Genomic DNA, 19625 nt, shown 5'->3' on the forward strand with positions numbered 1-19625 from the left:
CTGGATGACTTCTGTGTGTACCTCTCAGGGCTGCCCCCATGCTCCCTAATTGCCTCATCCAAGACAGCACATCCACATGCTCCAGGGAAGAGAAGGGCCCAGGCAGCTGCTCCTGGAGACAGTCGGTGCTGCATCTTCCTCTGCCCACGAGAGACTGAACTGTGCTGAGCACGGGGAACCTGAGAACCTGTCTGCGGTCGGGGGCATTTGAAGCCTGGTATGTCCTTGACCTGACCTCCCTGCCCCCAACGATTGCTGGGCTGGGCTGGCTCAGTGTCCTTCCCAGAAGGAACCCCTGCAGTCACCTAGCAGCGTACTCACACTGACCCTGCTAGCCCAGCCACATCCCATAGCATAGCACGCTGGACAGGCATCGGTGTGGGCGCTTCTCTAGTGCCATCCTGGCAATAACACAGCCCCAGCACTGGTTCTGGGGCCTGAGGAGACTCTTTGCTAATTTTTTCCCTGCCCCTTCTCCTGTGCTGCCTATCCCAGCTTTCACAGTGCCTGGGCCAGCCCCTCTGGAATTCTAAAATTGGCTTTGTAAATCATAGGCTTTTTTTTAATAGGCTTGTCCAATATGCTCTCTGTTCACCACATGTGGCGAATGGGGAATCTTAGTGTGGCAAATACAGCTCGGCGGGCTGGTGCAGCGGCTCAGGAACTCAGGCACCGCATCATACGGCTTCCAGGGCTGGGCGGCTCTGGCTGCGTGGCTCCAGTGAGTCACTGGGGGGTTAGGGCTGTGGTGGCAGGAGGGGTGCTGGAGGGGAGGGGCATGTGGTGTCTTGCTTTTGGACACCAGTGTTGTTAGCAATATATTTTTTGTGGGGCTGGGGGAGGTGTTGGACATGCTTTCTGCACTTTGGGTCACCTCAGGCCTCCTCTGCAACCATGAGGGTGAGAAACATCTTTAAAAAGCTCATGCCCCCACTCCTCATCACAGGATTCCAGGAACAGGGGCTTCCCTAAGTGCACCCCATGTTGTGAGACGGGGATCAGGCGGTGCACGTCTCTGGCAGTGCTTCCAGCCCCCTTTGGAGCTGCTGCTTTTAACAGGAAGTAGGACAGAGGAGCTACCAGGCTGAGCCGGCTGTGGGCCTTATTCTGTCATCTATGAACAATGGTAGTAGCTCACACTATGCCTCTGTCAGCCAGCCACGTGGTCTGCTGACTGGTCCGCAGTGGCAAAGCTCGCTGCGAGGGCTGCACCCACTCCTCCTTCCCGCTCAACACTGTCAGTGCCTATAGCAGGCCCACTAAGGCAGCTCACTTTGCTCGTCTGGTGCCTCTGGGGAATGGCCCTTTTCCTTTCGGTTTCTACCAGATTCGCCCCTCCCTGCAGCAACTCGCTGCTCAAACTGAGCTCTTAGCTGGTGCTTTTCACCCACTGAGCACAAAAGCATTTCCCTCAGGAGGGCGGTAGCATGAGCCCTCAGTTGCAGATTGTGAAACTGAGGCACGTAGCAGAACAATGACTTGCCCAAGGTCACTCAACAGGTCTGTGGCAGTGCCAGGACCAGCGGGCCGGTCTCCTTCATCGTTCATCATCTCACTAGAAACCACCGCTCCCGTCCTAGTGTTGTCTCCAGCTTCCCCTGAGATTTTTTTCATTGCCTCCCCCTTCAAACTGACTTGCTCTGCCTGCCTCACCCTTCGCTAGTATACTGCTCTCTCCTCACAGGAGTTCAGAGCTCACCTCTGGCCCACCAGGCCCTAGGAGTCCATCTTATGCTCCCCTTTCACCCTCTTGCTGGAGGAGGGTTCAGCAGCTTTGGCGGCCAGCAGAAACAAGGAGCGGAGCGGCCTGTCTGAGACCGCCTCACAGCATGCTGGTTCTGAGGCTCAACACACATGGTGCTGATCAGGCAACTCTGTCCATTCTGCAGTGGGCCCTCAGGGACAAGGCTCTGGGCCTGAGGCGCTGACAAGCTGGGCAAGGCATTGATGTCCCCTTCCACAGTCCTGCCTGATGTCCCCTTCCACAGTCCATGGCACAAGGCTGGGGAGATGGGTGCTGGGAGAAGGAGACAGCTGGGGAAGGGGCCCCTGAGCTAACCCCACCTCAGTGCAATTAGCCAGAGCTCTGAACCACAGCTCTGCTCTGGGCCTGGAGGTGGCTAGGTACGATGGGCATCCAGCCATGTGCTGGGCTGATGGTGTGAGGCAAGATTTCTCTGTTGTAGCTGAGGCTTGAACAGCATGTGTGGATCCTTCCTCGAGGTCCATAAGCCAGTTCAACACACAGGTGGCTGGGCGGGTGTACTGGGTCTCTCTCTCTCTCTCTCTCTCTCTCTCTCCCTACCATGGACTTATACCATTTCCCTACAGCCAGCCCAAAGGAAACTTTGGTGATCATGAGCCCACCCCTGCCACTTGCAAGTGACCCTGCTAAACAAAACCCAGCAGCTGGGCCCAGCTCTGGCCAGCTTGGTTCATTCCAAAAGGCACCTCTGGGTCCAGAGCACAAACCGAACTGGTCCTGTCTGATCCCCTGGAGAACACAAGGTAGGACACTGTCTCAACAGGGGTGGGAGCTGGAAGAATTGGTTCCATCTGCAGGTTGTTTACTAAATTCTTTTAAACGATTTGGTTTTACTCCCCCAGTTTCAGAGTTTCCAGGCCTTGTGATCAGATGCAAAGGAAACAAATCAATTTCACTGAGATGGGCGGGTGAGAAGCAAACAATGGACAACTTTCAGCATGTAGTTACCAAGTACTGGAAGCAAAAGAAACGAGTCAAGATCCTTTGAATGGGGTGGGGGGCTGGGGATCGCGCACACACAAGGCATTTTAATGCTTCTCTCCTCTGCTAGCTGCTGCTTTTTTCAGCTCTTGATTTTTTGTGTGTTGTTTAACTCTGTGTCTACATGGCAGATCTTACAGTGCTACTGTAGCTGCTCTATGCCAGCAGGCGAGACCCTGCCATCCCCCAATGAGCAGCTGTAGGTATGTTGGCAGGAGACACACGCCTACCAACTTAGTACTGTCCACACAGGAGTTTCTGGGGGTAATATTTATGTTATGAGGGGTGTGGCTTTTTCCTACACCCCACTGACTGACAAAAGCGCTAGTATAGACAAAGGTTTAGTCTGATCTGAGCCTGCCAGGCTTCTCACGCTTTTTTTCCTTTGCTTTGCCAGTCTCAAACAAGCCTAGCACTAAACTCTGTGTTTCCGACCCCTGGACTGGCCTACTCCACCCTCCTGTCTCCTGCTCTGTCTGTCTTTGGCCAAGGATCCATCCCCCACCGTCTGACTGCTTCTGTGGATCTCAGCCAAAGCTGTTTCCACTCTCTGCTGCTCCAAGCTGCTCCATCTCCCTCCCACCTCTTCTTCCAGGCCTTGGTCAAAGGCTTACGCCATGCCCTCCCCGCCTCCTGCTGCACCACAGCATTGGCTAACTGCTGCTTATGTATTCTCCTGTTCAGCTGGCTTGCATCACAAGGGCAGCTTCTTTGCCGCCAATTACTAAGCCCATAATGAGGGTTTTAAACTGCTTTCCTTGGAGTTGTCTTCCACCACTGGTAACAGGCATTGATTACGTTTCAAATGCATTGTTTTCAAGCAGTCATTTAAAAAAATTCCCATGGCCACCAGAAGGGAATCTAGATCAATGTGACAAACTAGTCATCAGTCAAAATCCATCATCTCTGGCAGGCTGGATACACTACAAACAGACATTTAAGGAGGCGACATGGAGCAGAAATGTGCTCAGTGCCCTAGTCCGTGTCATGATGCCCTAGTCCGTGTCATGACTGTGTCCTAAAAGAAGCTGAAGCAGAAGCAAAACCAGACTGAACAATAAGCAGGAAACTAAGTGGCCACCTTTCCATGATCTTTGGTGAGAACTCAACTTCAACTCTCACATCAAGGGCACAAGCTTCTGCCACATGAGTAAAGGAGTAATTCCATCTGCTAGCTAGCCATAGCAGGCAATTCTCTTTGCTTGGGCTAGCCACTAATGGCAGTGACACAATTACATCCAGTAAGGCCATTGTGTCACACATGTATTTGGTAAAACGGAACACAAACGCCATCTGGTCAAACACACAGCAGCCTGCCTTCAGAGCACGAGGGACCAACACATTCCATTGACTCCTTTCAGTTCCAAAAAATGCTTTGAGGGCCTGGTCTTGATATTTATGGCCTCCAGCAGCTTTAACTGGTCTTTCAGTGTGGCTCTCCTCTCTGTCCAGCATGTGCCCAGCCAGCTAAGCCTAAGAGGTAAATGGTGGTGGCTAGTGAACAAGGTGGGGGTCTTGGGAACTGACTTGGGTTTCAGTCCTTCCTCACTGAATCAGCGGGAACGTTACCAAGGCATTTGGTGGGAGCTGGATCAGACCTTTGGTGAAGGACAGGCCTTTGCTGCTAGAATATTAGCCTTCCTCAGGGTCTCCAGGGAGCTCCGCCTTCCCACCCAAGCTGTCCTGTAGCAATGGTTAACAAGTGGCCCAATGCAGGGTGTGGCAGATGGGTGATGAAAAGAGGCAACAGGGGGCAAAAAGAAATCAAATGAAAAACAAGGAGTGGAAGTAGAAGGCAAAAGTTCTGGGTTTGGGAAAAGGCTCGGGGTGCAGAGCTGGAGGGGCATGTTCCATATTTTTTGTTCTTCTTTTGCCTTTCCTTACTTCCCTTCTGAGTAGCTCTTTAAAGACTAACACAGTAATTTATTAGGTGATGAGCTTTTGTGGGACAGACCCATTTCTTGAGATCTCAAGAAGATCATCAGATCTGAGGAAGTGGGTCTGTCCCACAAAAACTCATCACCTAATAAGTTGTTTTGTTAGTCTTTAAAGTGCTACATGACTGCTGGTTGGTTTGTTAGCATACAGACTAACATGGCTACCTCTCTGTTACTTCCCTTTTGAGATATGAAATATCCACACAACCAGGAGAAATTTATCAACAAATTTCCTGACCCTGCAAGCTGTGAGACAGCTCCAATCTGCTCGCCTGCTAGGGAGACCGGCTGGTTTGGGGAACAGGAAATGGGGTACAGGCTCACAGAATCATAGAACACTAGAACTGGAAGGGACCTCAAGAGGTCAACAAGTCCAGTTCCCTGCCCTCTTGGCAGGACCAAGCACTGTCCAGACCATCCCTGATAGGTGTCTGTCTAAACCGCTCTTAAATATCTCCAGGGATGGAGATTCCACAACCTCCCTAGGTAATTTATGGCAGTGTTCAACCACTCTTGACAGTTAAGAAGTTTTTCCTAATGGCTAATCTACACCTCCCTTGCAGCAGTTCAAGCCCATTGTACCTTGTCCTGTCCTCAGAGGCCCTTTCCCCTCTAGGGAATGGCAACCTGGAGTCAGTTTCTGAGCAATAAATAAACTATCTGGTGCCTTTCCTATCTAGGGGCCACAGGATCCAGCAACCTTCTCCAGACTTGAATCGACACCAAGTTCACTGCAGGATCAGGGTGTAATTAACGCTCCATGAGAAATGATGAAACTGACTCTGTGGACAAGTCTGTCGAGTACAGGAGGTAAATAACCTGAAAACATTGAATACCGTTTTTTTCTCTAGCACTTTGTTCTAGGACTTTTCAGCATTACTTGGAAAAGCAGCAGATTAGAACAGCAATCTAAACCTGTCTAGAATGAATGCTTTTCACATGATGCTGTGCTCCTAAATAGCCACCGTTTTTTAAAAAAAAAAACTGATGAGCGTAAGTCAAGCACTTGGAGTGAATGTTACATTAGCCTTGTTACGCACATCCTTTGTATTTTACAGTGTGCACATTGCTCTCTTACATTTTATGGCATACATTTTGCATTGAACATAAACAGTAATAGGCTAAGCTATGCACTACATCCAAAATGTAGGCATATAAAATGCTACATAGTTCTGACATGGAGGAATTAATGTAGCTGTTGCAACCGTAGCTTTAGTACTTTGACTGTTTGTGATGGGGAAAGTTTAATGCTGCATGAGTGTAGCTACTGGCTTTGGTTTCATAAAGAAAGTGGGAAAAGGAGGTGGGGTGGGGGACAGGAGAGGAAGGATTGGTTGTCCTTGTTAATGTTAGAACTTACATGGTCTGAATTCAGGTTTGAAATCCTCACCTCAAAGAACCAGATGGTACAAGTTTCCATCTCCGCTTTCCGCAAGGCAGGAGTTTCACTTTCATGACAGCTCAGTCACTGCAGCGGCTGAGCTGAGACGCTGGCTAGGAACCATGGTCAGATGGTAACAGAGAGGGAGCCGGGCTAGTCTATATACTATCAAAACAAAAAAGCAGTCCAGTAGCACTTTAAAGACTAACAGAATAATTTATTAGGTGATGACTGGTAAGGCTATGATCTGAAGAATTGTGTTTGTCCCATGAAAGCTCATCACCTAATAAATTATTTTGTTCGTGTTTAAAGTGGTCAGATGGTTGTAACAAGCAGTGAACGTTGCATTGGCCTTCTCATCTCCAATGATTGCATTTGGGGGAGTGATTTTCTCCTGTCCCTTATGTTAAGCGGGCGTGTGGGCTGCTTGGGTGGCTTTGTTTGGTGGTTTCCATGATAGTAGTCAGTGCCAGAGGGGTAGCTGAGTTAGTCTGTATCTTCAAAAACAAGAAGTCCTGTGGCACCTTTGAGACTAACAGATATTTTGGAGCATAATCTTTCGTGGGCAAAGCCCCACTTCGTCAGGTGCATGAGTCACTCCAAAATGATTTGATGCTTATGCTCCAAAATATCTGTTAGTCTCTTAAGTGCCACAGGACTTCTTGTTGTTTTTATAGTCAGTGCATTTCAATAGAGTCACTTATAACGTTCCTCAGCAATTATCCCATGGCAACACAGGAACAATGTGTGTTGTGATGTCACCTCTGTTGATGCCTCTTGCTCACAGAGGAAGGCTAATTTAGTCCCTGCTTGAGCCAGTCATCCAATAAGAGGAGACAGTCCAGCCTTTCTGGGGTTTTCAGCCTAGGGGGAAGCCACCTCTGACTGGCTGCTCTTCCCCAGCAGCACCTCCTGGAGAAGAAGTGGGTCTGTCCCACGAAAGCTCACCTAATAAACCATTTTGCTAGTCTTTAAAGTGCTACTTGACTGCTTTGTGTTTTGATAGTGTATAGACCAGCCCGGCTCCCTCGCTGTTACTGTCCTGGAGAATAGTATGAGGAACAGAACTGGAGAGAACTGGATATAACTGTGGGATGGGAGGAACTGGAAAGCACCAGCTTGGATTACACAGCAATTAACTAGCTCACAAGCGAGTGCAGGGAGGGCAGAAAGGCTTGTGCACCAGGCCCTGGGAAAGGCAGAAGCAGACCGGCTAGCGACTTGGTGCCAGTTGTTAACAGGAAGCCCCCTTGGGACTAGCTCAAAGGCCACTGTGTACTTTCCCTTCTCTCTCTGATCATCAGGGGAATGGGAAGATGAGCAAGCAGTGTCCCAGTACTCGCAGCTGCTGCCATCCCCCCACCCTCTCACAATAGCACCCGTATACACAGCCAACAGCATCCCTCAGTGCGGCCTTAACTTATGCCTCAGCTTCAGCAGTCTCCATGCAGCTTTAGATGTTTGACCTGTCCAGGCCCCTCCTGTGATGGCTGGCTCGTCTCTCTACCCTGCATGGCGAGATGGCGCCTCGCTGGCTTTGTGCTGGGTATAGAAACCTCCCTGGTTCCAAGAAAATGCCCGGAGAAAAGCACTAGGGCCTCCTTACAACAGACTTGCTAGCATGGAGGGGTGGCAGGAAAACAATCATTTGAACCAGTGGTGTTCTATCTCCCATTGCAAGATAAGTGACCACTGATGGGCTGTGTTACTGCCAGTATGGAAATTCACTCTCTTTGTATTTGCCAAGTCCCAAAACATTCTGGGAAAAGGAGATCTTTACTGCGTGCGTTAATAAAACACTGTGTAGGCACAAGTCCCTGCCAAAGCCCTCCTTGGGGGGAGCTTTGGGAGATGGTAAAATTAACGTGAATTCCAGTAGGCTTGTGCTAGTTCCACTGAGGCTATAAGGAGTTTCACTGTTGATTTAAATAGGGTCAAGATGTCATACCAGCTCTTTTGAAGGACCATTTGGCGATGATAGCCATCCTGCTGCTCTGTAATATTACTATTAATGCCAGAAGATGGTGTCTTAGAGAATCATAGAAAAGTAGCAATAGAAGGAACCATGAGAGTTCATCTGGTCCTGTCCCCGGCACTGAAGCCGAACCAAATAACCTAGATCGTCCCTGACCAGTGTTTATCCAACCTGCTCTTAAAACCTTCAACGATGGGGATTCCACAACCCACATTGGAAGCCAATTCTGCAGCATAACTACCCTTATGATTAGAAAGCTTTTCCTAATAGCTAACCCAGTGCTCCCCATTTTCTCTTGTCCTACCTTTGGTGGACAAGGAGACCACTTTATCACCATCCTCCTTCACCACGCAACATAAGGGAAGACTGTTACCAGAATCCTACCTCAGTCCTCTTGTCTCAAGACTAAACACGCCCAGTTTTTTCAAATCTTTTCTCATAGATCAGGTTTCTAAAGCACTGACCATTTTGGTTGCTATCCCCTTCTTATAATTATAGCCAGTTCTCGTCTCTGCCCTCTCTCTGTGAAACACACGCATGCCTTGCTTAGGCAATGCACAGAACCTACAGATATTAGGTGCATGTTGGCCATGTCTACACTAGCCCAAAACTTTGAAATTGCCATGCAAATGGCCATTTCCAAGTTTACTAACGAAACGCTGAAATACATATTCAGCGCTTCATTAGCATGCGGGAGGCCGCGGCACTTTGAAATTGATGCGGCTCGTCCAGATGGGGCTCCTTTTTGAAAGGACCCTGGCTACTTCGAAGTCCCCTTATGCCTATGAGCAGATGGGAATAAGGGGACTTCGAAGTAGCTGGGGTCCTTTAGAAAAGGAGCCCGGTCTGGACAAGCCGCGTCAATTTCGAAGTGCCGCAGCCGCCCTCATGCTAATGAGGTGCTGAATATGTATTTCAGCGCTTCATTAGTAAACTTGGAAATGGCCATTTGCATGGCAATTTTGAAGTTTTGGGCTAGTGTAGATGTAGCCATTAGGTTCTCCTGACTCCTGCTCCTCAGTAGCGCCATTAGCCTTACATCGGAATCGTTGTTCTCCAGTGCCTGCTTGGCTGTCTCTTTCATCTCCTGTTCAATGTGATAGCCTTGTTGTGCTCCACCCCAGAAGTGGCTCTGCAATACATGGCAGAACATGTGTTGCATCCTCCACTAGTGCCCTGTTCACTGGCGGATAATAGCCTACTTATTACTACCAGCTAACAAAGCTACTAGTTTAGGTCTAGTGAACGAGGGCAGTGCTGAGGATATAAAAATCTCGACTTCAAACTCTACTGATGACACAGGGGTCAGCAACCAAATAGCAAGAAGAGCTTTTTTTTTTTTTCCCTCCATATTTGGTTAAAAAAAACAAAAACAAAAACTCAGTAATTCAAGAGCTGCAATGCATGTGAATGAGAGATGGTCCTTAACAAATGAAGTCAAGCCATCCTGCTCATAACCCATAGCTTAAGAACAGCGCGCACACAGGCTGCATCTCCACTAGGAAGTTCTTTTGGAAAAAACTGGGCCTTTTCCAAAAGAACTCATGGAGCGTCTACACACAAAAGGTGCTCTTTCAAGCTGAAATTGAAAGAAAGCAGCACTTCTTCCGGCTGACCTCTTCCTCTCCCAGAGGAGGAAGATTGCCTTTTTCCAAAAGATTCTTTTGGAAAAAAACGTGTGTAGATGCACCAGGGCCCTTTTTTCAAAAGAGCAGTCCTCATGGGGCTGGATTTTTTTTTATCTCTGGCCCATTCTTTAAAAGGAGTGGGGCTGTGTGGCCACTCTCTATTGAAAGAGCAGATTGATTTATGTGTGTGGATGTGCTCTTTCAAAAGAAGTTTTTTTGGGGGAGATCTTCTGGAAGAACTTCTTTCAAAAGATCGCTGTAGCGTAAATGTAGCCAAAGTGATTTGTAATGCAATACATATTTACTGCAGGATGTTCCCAAACTTTTTACATATTCTATTTCCTCACACTTTACATGTGTGTGTTTATACCACTGTCAACCTGACTTTCACTCCCGAACCTATTTTAATTATGCTAATTTTACTTCACATTTAATTTCAGTTTTCTTTCTTAAAATATGTCTTGCTCTTCACAGCAGGAATGCCGCAAGCTTCCCTTTCATTTTCAGAATCAAGACTTTACTGGCAGCATGAGCTAAACACAGATTCAGTATCATATCCCACAATGCACTGCACATATTAAAGGGGGTTTTCCAACATTTCAAGATCACATACTGTTTGATATTTAGATATGAGTTGTTCAGTGTTGGGGTTTTAAACGTTCACCATTTATCAAAAATAATCAGGAGTGGGTTTTTTTTGTTTTTTTAAACTGTGCAATTATATCATTGGGAACCGCAAAGAAGTCCTTAAAGGGCTACATGTGGCAGACCCCTTCCCATGTCATTACAAAGTGATGTTTGTGTAGGGCCTGGAGCTGAAGAAAATATCAGCTCTTCCTCCAAATGAAAGTCAGTAACACATTAGCAGAGAGTGCGATTCCCCTTCCCCTCCACTGGCTTGTCCAGGATGGATAAACACCCTACTACTGCTACCTGGTAATGGTGTTGCTCCATTAGCTCAAATGGTATACACTTGTGCTGTAGACCTCCACATCCCTGCTGGTGACCCATGAAGCCAGGAAGCTGCATGAAGTGATCCCTGTGACTTGTTTGTGTCTGGTGAGTCTGGACTTTTCCCCTTTCTTTGCGCATGCAGCACCCCGGCAAAAGGGATGGAAGTTGTGATGTAAAAGCAGGTTCATAGGAGGATGTTAATTACTGTTGTAGAAGGTGCAGTGGCCTGCCCCTGACTCAGAGACCGAGGAGGCCTCCCAGAGACCTTGGTGTGTGGGTCCAGAACACCTGTGCCCTGCCCCACAGACAGCAGCACCTGGGGCTAGAAGTGCCAGAGACGGGACCTGGGTCTCATTAAAAGGCTGGCCTCTTAGTGGAGCAGAGGCTTCTGACCGCCGAAGGGCCTGCTCCGGAGCACCAGGCCAGCAAGAGCCACCAGCCAGCTGCCCTGACCACACCGGGCTGCAGCCAATCTACCTTTGGCCCAGTACCTGGACTTCCCAGATCGACCGGGGTCCTCAGGCCCTCAGTGAGCTCCACACCCTGAGGACCATCCTGAGCCAGTGAGCCTGCACATTACCAGCTACCCCGAGGGCCCGGACCTGCCTGCACCACCAGGTCCCCCCGCCACCAGTCACCCCGAGGCCCCAGCATGGCAGGAGCTGGAGATCCTGCTGGCCACTAGCAATCCCAAGCCCTTGGACCTGCCGGAGCCTACAATCCTGCCTCCTGTCCACTCCCTGAAAGCTGTGGAGATGCCTGACTGGCCAGACCTGCCAGCCACCACTTACCCAGCGGACGCCCACCTTCTTGACCTTCCTGAGGACATGCGTGGGACCAGTCACCGATGGAGGCAGAGATAGGAAGCAGCCTGGGGAATGCTCCACCAGAGCCCATGGTAGTGCATTGCAGTCCGGATCCGCTGGTGAAAGCTGCTGTTAGGGGCTGTGGGCTGGGGCACAGTGGAGTGGGTGGGCCTGTGCCCCCCCACCCCAGAGAGGCAGCCTTTCACCTCTCCCAGCTCATACCAATTTTGTTGGGGGTACGGCCTGGCCCTGTGCTAAGGTAAACTCCGAATCAGGGCCCAGGCGACCTAAACTGCTGTTTGTTTGCTGCCGCACTCTGAACCAGGGCCCGAGTGACCCAATCGGCTAGTGGTTTGTCCGCTGCCCACCCTGCATCAGGGCCGGAGCTCCCTAATGGTGTTTTGTTGCTGCCTAGGCTCCCTGAACTGCTTGTTTGATGTTTGCCCAGACCTAGGGCCATGATAGAGCTGCAAGCCAGCCCTGCCCAGCTCCTGGGTGCTTATATTACATGCCTGCAGCCCTGTTAAAGGGGACTAGACTCCCAGGGAGACAGCTATCTGCCCAGACTGGGGAGCGGTGTGGAGGCCTGCATCATCCAAGAGGGGGCGCACTCCATTGGCCGACCCCTCTACACTGTGCAAAGTGCTTTTCTGCTGCCTGGATGGACGGACTTCGACTGCTTCTCCATAATCCTCCAAATTTTATAGCTTGATCCAAAAGAGAGCCAGAGCGCTGGTTTGGCACGAGGTGTTCTCTGTAAATCTCCCCCATGTGCTTGCTACTTGCAGGTCCATTCTCCTCCAGGTACTTACTGGTGTTTCTCTCAATCTTTGTTCCATTATTTTACTGGAGATGGAAATTTAAACTTCCCAAATGGTTAAAAGCAAAATCTCCTAAGATCCCATGACAGATAGGGCTCACTGCAATCCAAATTGCACTAGCATCTCCAGGGAGTGAGCCCTCCTAGCAAAGCCACACAGGCTACAAAGACAGCAATAAATGTCTTTGTTCCCAAGTTCTATGCACCGCTAAGCAGAAAAGGATTATAAGGGGCTGGGAATGGTTGTGTAATCCACAAATGCACTTTATTTGATTAAATGATAAAACGTGAACCTTCCAGCAACAGCATGTACCAGTGGAGACACGACTAATCCGGTAAATCATCAGCCACGGCTGCAGCAAGCTAAAAAGCCAGACTTTCAAAAATCTCCATGAATGTTCCCAGCCCTGCCCTGCTCTGTTTGTCTAGAGTCTCCAAAGTACCTTATCTTCATTGACCCATTTGCTGGCTCCTATTAGGAATTTAATGCGTGATCCACAAGGCCGTGAATGCCCTCGGCCATCCATTAGAGGCTGGGGATGTCTGCACTTTGATCACTGGGTGTGACGGCAGCTTGTTGACATGCCCGAGCCAGCTTGAATCTAGCTCGCTCAGATACAGCTGTGTCCAATTAGCCTGGGTTCCAGGTGGGCTTGTGCAGTTGTGCTAATGTCTGCTCTGCTCTGGTCCTCAAGCTCACTCAGTTAAAGCTAGCTGGGGTATAGCTACAGGAAATGCAAAGGGTCTGGTAGAAATGGGACCTGGAGTGTATGTGTTGTACTTACAGGTGTATTAGTGACAACTCAGTGAAATGTTTCTACATATTGCACTTGTCCCATAGCTCCTTGCTGTTGCTAATCTCTATGCATTGCCAACCCATGTGGGGCTTCCACCCGACAGTGCCCCTGCGAAGGAGTGATCATGATCCTCGTTTCAGCAATGGGGAAATGGAGGCACAGTTTGTTCCAGTGTCTTGAGCAGGCTCATGTAGTGGGTCAGTGGTGAAGGAGGGACTGCTCTTGATTTCGATTTCTAGCCTCTACACTTTTTGTGTTTAAACTCTTGTTGATTTCTTTGTTTATGGTGGTCTTAAAATTGTACCTTACTGTCTCAATCATCTTCCTGTCCACTTCAGAATACCCCCCCCTCTGTTTTAAACTCCTCATGGACTCCTCTTCACCCTCCCTCACTGAGCCCGCATCCCACTCTTGGCCTCCTGTGGCCTGTAGCTGTTTCCTCTGTATGTGCTCTGCCTGCCCTGTTTCCCTCATGTTCCTGGTGCTGTCTCCTTTCCCAGGTGTTTCCCCTTTAAAGTCACCCCAATCCTTCCATTCCTGTCCTTTTGTTATGCCTACGCCAAGTCCTTGTAAAGCTGTGGCCCTAGGGCACCATCAAACAAATGTGTTGCCTCTGTGTGTAATCTGCATTGTGTTACTCCATGGAACATGTGAGAGCTGTGAATGTCCAAGTTCATGTGTGTCTACACACAGGTAGCTTCCAGAAACTGTCCCCTCCCCAAACCTCCTGGGCTAGCAGAAAAGTCAGCTTGGTGCAACAGCAAGCTGGAATAGTCATAGGGCCAGTTATGTTTTTCTTGTGCCTGCTATTCTGAAGGTGACATAAACTATAGGGTAATTCCTGATGTTTGAAGCAGAGAAAACTCCCATTGTCTTCAATGGGGTTACAGATGAAAGTCCTCAAGGTTTGGCCTTAAAGCTGAAGTACTCTGCATTGAAATGCAGCTAACTCTGGGGTGGAACACAGGAATTTAAAAGCCCAAAGTGATGCTATGTAGGTTTAGCACAGGGAAAATCCCCCTTGAAACCATGTGCGGCTTTGCAGTTAGTCAAGTGTTCTGGCCAAGATCCAATTAGGCAATGCTTTACCTCTCCCATGGTTCTTCTTATGAGGGATCATGGATGACCCTCAGCCCGTGGGCTCCAGCGAAGGCTTTCCCTCCCCCTGGAACTCTGTTTTTGTTGCTTTGTTCTGAGCTTTACAGCGGCCAACTTTGAGTCCAGAGTGCGCCACTCATCTTCTTAAGCCATGTGCAGCACTGACCAGCAAGACAGCTCCATATTCGTCCTTATCCTGAGAGGCTTAGCCATTAAAAATGTCATTAGACTCAGCTTCATCTAGACTTAGCAAAAGGCCAGACAGAAAAAGCTCCATCACTAGCTGGTCACAGAGCTTATGAGTTCTGCTTGCCTGGCAGGTCCGACTGCAGTGTGGTGTTGTGGCCCCGGTGGCTAATAGCAGTCTTCAGTACAGTACGAGCCTGATACAGGCTGCTCATGCACAAGGATAGGAGGGTAGCTGTGTTAGTCTGTAGCAGCAAAAATGGTAAGTCCTGTGGCACCTTATAGACAAACAGATATTTTGCAGCATAAGCTTTCCTGGGCAAAGACCCGCTCCATCATCAGATGACAAAGCTTGTCTTTGCCCAGGAAAGCTTGTGCTCCAAAATATCTGTTACTCTATAATGTGCCACGGGACGTCTCGTTGTTTTTGCTCATGCAGGGGGTGCGGGAAGAGATCCTCCTTCTTCTTCCCCTATCACCAGCATGTGCGCACCTGTTAAGAGAGCAGCTTGAATACTCCACTGCATAGGATGCCCCCCCGCCCCCCCGCACTACAGAACTGCTGCTGTGCATGCTCTGACTCTGCAGTGAACCTGCACCAGACGTAGTGTCGGGAACAACGGGCCACACACATCAGGGCCTGCAACTAGAGCATTACCAGTGCCTAGGGGTAAGGAGCTCCTGTAGAGCTACTCCATGGCTTGTCTACTGGCCACATCATGGACAGGCAGTATGGGACAGCACTGGGAGGCCCTAACTGCAGTGCAGCCGCAGCCAGTGTGTTCAACCCAGAGCAGCAGTGGGAGAGTGCAGGGCCTCCTGAAGCAGCATGGAATAGCTGGGAGAATGATGCCGATTAAGTGCAGTCAGCGTGGTGCCAGCAAGGCCTGGGCTTTGCTATGAGAATATCCGTGAACGTACATGAGGCATCTAGGCACCAATACCAGACGAGCTGCCTGGGGGAGAGTTTGTGTCATGTGCCCCCCCCCCGCTCTCTCTCTCTCTTGCTCCTGTGACACACAAAATAAGTAAACCTGAGATTCCCAGAGCTGCTGAAAGGTGTTTGGTCCCCGAGACCCAGTGAAGTGAATGTGGAATTCAGGTGTGAGATCCCTTAGTTCAGGGGTGGCCAACTAGACAAATTGGAGGATTGGGCCAAAAGAAACCTGATGAGATTTAACAAGGAGAAGTTCAGAGTCCTGCACTTGGGACGGAAAAATCCCAAGCATTGTTACAGGCTGAGTACTGACTGACTAAGTAGCAGTGCAGCAGAAAAGGACCTGGGGATGACAGTGGATGAGAGGCTGGATATGAGTCAACAGTGCGCCCTTGTAAGCAAGAAAGCTAATGGCATATTGGGGTGCATTAGGAGAAGCATTTCCAGCAAATCTAGAGATGTTATTATTGCCCTCTACTTGGTGCTGGTGAGACAATCCAAGGCATCCTTCAATCTGCGTAAACTATGGATCATGCCCTTCGTAACTCCATTTAAGATCGTCATTTGCAGTGTTGACTGTGACTGTGGGGGCCCACACAAGAGTGACAGTCCTTGCTACATCTGCTGCATATGTAGTGGGTGTCTGGCAGGTCCTGGCTGTCCTTTCTACGGGCTCGCTTCTCCTCTGCCAGCTGTCTGATCTTCATCTCGCCCGTCTGAACGCCCTTGTGTAGTTCCTGCTTCCAGCTGCTGTGGTCGTCTGCCAGCTCTTCCCAACTATCTGGGTCGATGTCTACCTCCTTGAAGTCCCTCTTACAGACGTCTTTGTAGCACAATTGGGGGCATCCAGGAGACCACATCTAGAGTATTGCTTCCAGTTCCAGGCCCCCCAGTACAGAAAGGATGTGGACACATTGGAGCGGGTTCAGTGGAGTGCAATGAAAATGGTCAGGGAGCTGGAGCACGTGACCTATGAGGAGAAGCTGAGGGATTTACACTTATTTAGTTTGCAGAAGAGAAGACAGAGGGTTGATTTGACAGCAGCCTTCCGCTTCCTGAAAGGGAGATCTAAAAAGGATGGAGAGAGGCTGTTCACAGCGGTGACAGATCGCTCTGCTTCATGGTCTGAAGTTACAGAGGGAGAGGTGTAGGTTAGATATTAGGAAAAACTGTTTCACCAGGAGGGTGGGGAAGCACTGGAATGTGTTACTGAGAGAGGTGGTGGAATCTCCATCCCTAGAGGTTTTTAAGTCCCAGCTTGACATGGTGCTGGCTGGGATGATTTAGCTGGGGTTGATCCTGCTTTGGGCAGTGGGCTGGACTAGATGACCTCCTGAGGTCTCTTCCAGCCCCTGGATTCTGTGATGCCAAGTCAGATGTCAGGGTTGGTCCTGTCCTGGCATGTGGCCATATGGTACGGGTGCTGCCCTGGGGGCTCTTGGATGTGGAATGGTTTCCAAAGGAGCATGAGCTGGAGCAGCAGTGAAGAGTCCTTTGACATGTGCATGGTGAACACTCTCAAACCTGGGCTTTATTTCCGGCCATGGGTGATGATTTTGCTTCCTCTGAGCTTCTGGCGGGAGGGGGAAGAAATCCATAAATTGTGAAGGCAGTAAAGGCTGAGTGCAAGCACCACCCTCCTCCTCTCCCCGCTTCCCTCCCTCGCTAATGAAAATCACAGTCACTCCAGGAGGGAACATGTTTCTGTTTGTTCTTTGCTTTAAACATACCACTAAAAAGCCCCTGTTTTCTTGGCTTGCACTGTAGCTGGGGATCATTAGCAGCTGGTGGGCATCGAGCGATGCACACTGATGAGTGATGAGCAGTGATTCCCCCATCCCACTAAAGCAAATTATTGCTACAGGAAAATGACCACCCAGATGCATGGAATTAAAGCTGGGGTATTGATTTCTTTGGAATTGCTTAGCTGCAGACTGACAGCCCTAGAGACAAAAGCCATTTCCTTCTCCCCAGGACCTGTGCGGCAATGGGAGTGTCATGGCAGGCTTCCACCAGTGCTTGTGTGTAGCCCTTTAAATCAAGGTCTCTCAAAGGGCTTTGCCAAGATAGGCCACTGTTGTCATTGCCTTTCTGCCAGTGGGGAGACTGAGGTGGAATGAGTTGTCCAGTGTTGCACCATGATTCAGCCAAAGATCTGAAACCAGATCCCTGTCTTCCACCTTGGAGTCCCAGCCTACGTACTGGCTTCCAGTGGAGAAGGTGAATCCAGCCTGCGTGTCAGCTGAGTGTATGGACGCTTGGATTCATGCTAATTATTTTCCCAGTGCAATGGGACAAAGACAGTATGAGAGTCTAAATTCACACAGCCTGAGATTTTACAGCAATTCAGTCACCATTTTTGTGGCCAACCCCACAGTTGCCCTTGCTGGTAGCCCCGGCAGGTTTCTCCACTAGCCTACCTGCCCACTGTGTAAAAGCATTTGGCTAGCTCCTTGTCCTCCTTGTCCAGCCAAGGCTGTCTCCCCACTGACCTTGCAGAGGGCATAAAACCAGAATCCTTTTATTTGCACACTAACTAACAGCTCCTGTCCTATTGCCTTGAGAGTGAGCCTCTGATTTCCAGGTCACTGCTAGTGGAACTAGCTGGCTGCTGCTTAGAAAGGTGCCTTCTTTCTGAGGCTTGTAATTGCTCCGTGGAGATGCTTGGAGCGAAGTCTTGGTTCCATTAACTCATGATTATCTGAGCAGGGAGACAGCAGGGGTGAAGCAGGGATGCACTGGCCAAGGCTAAAGACCATGACCAAGAATCTTTGTGATGACTGTCAAAACCAATTTATTGGGAGCTGAAGTCAGCTGAGGAATAACATTGCAGGGGAGCCCAACTACTGTTCATTCGCCGCACCGTGATTCACAGCCCTGCAGGCCTGCTAGGTGAACTCCGGGACCTCAGTTGTCCTGGCCCTCCTGCATGTCACCCCAATAATCGAGGCTCTTTCGGCTGCTCTGATGCTAAGGTGTTAAGTCAATGTAAGTAGTCAGAAAGCTTAGGGCATGGCCACATGCCCAGCTCCTAGTTCAGATGGACACAGAGATCATTCTCACATTAGTCTCCTTCTGCGTCAGTTATTAATCACAGCAATCAGGTAATGAATTGGCCTCATCTTCCATCTGCTGGATGGCATCTGAATGGCTCAACTTTCAGTCAGAGGCAGTGTACGGCTCGAGCAGGTTCTCTTTGAGTGCAAGTGGTGGAGCTCCGTGCTTCATGAGCACCTATGTTGTTATCGGAGGCTATGGATTTGATTCTGTACAGTGCATTTCTGGCCCATCTTTAGCACAAAGCACTTGATAAACAATCAATTATTAAGCCTCCCAATCCCCCATTCCTTGGTCTCAGGGTCTCATTAGCTCCACAGGGGAAACTGAGGCATGGGACATGTCTGTGGACTGCCTGACGTGTCACAATGAATCAGTCAGTAGTAGAAACCCTCTCACTCCAGTTCCTAGCTGCATGTTGAAAACCACTAGACAGTTCTCCCTTGTGTTATAGTTCTTGTGTTACTGGAGCATCCACAATTCCCTGGGCATCCTGAACTGGGAGTTTTATTCCTGCCCCAACTGGACTTTCATTAACAAAGTTCTCCAGCCTTGTAGCCTATTCTTACAGAGTTCTCTTCAACCTGGTGGTAGCCCAATTTCCTTTGCCCATATGATGGTTGTCCTAATTATAATTAAAACAGGGAATGCTGTTATCAAATATTTTACTGTTCTTGACAAACCCAGAAAATGAGTTAAATTAGTGACACATGGCAAAAAAAGCAAGTGAGTTGGTGTGAATGTAGAGAGAATTTAGTGAGGCAGAGTGATTTAATTTTTTGGCCCTTGTCAGCAACAAGAAGCCAGCACAGAAAGTGCCGACAAGCCATATTGGGGATGTTACTCGCTTCGTAACTTTCGGGGTCCTGCTTCGCCTGACCCCTCCCTCCTGTTGGATGCGTGGATCTGAATATTTTTTACTAATTTCTCTCAGACCGGTTACCATGGCAGCAAAAGCCATTAATTAAGGGAAGAGCAGGCTGGTCTGATATAGAAGGAGGTGGGCCCCTGTACTAGACACAACCCCTAGGTTGACCCCAAGCAGAAGGTGGGATGCTGTCTAGATGGCTCAGTGATCTGATTTGACAGCTAAAAATGTGGATTTAAATTTAGCTCAGGGCATATGCACTACTGATATGCAGGCTTGGACCCCTACTCCCTCATCTTCTGGGGCAGATGCAGGCTGAAACTGTGACCACGACATTGGTTCTCTCTACCAAAGGACAGCTAAAACCTAAACTGTTCTCCAGCTGTGGTCAATGGGGGCTGCTTCAGAATGCTTCAGGCATATGTCTCTAGAAGC

The sequence above is a fragment of the Carettochelys insculpta genome, chromosome 11, assembly GCF_033958435.1.
Source record: "Carettochelys insculpta isolate YL-2023 chromosome 11, ASM3395843v1, whole genome shotgun sequence".
Lineage (NCBI taxonomy): Eukaryota > Metazoa > Chordata > Testudines > Carettochelyidae > Carettochelys > Carettochelys insculpta.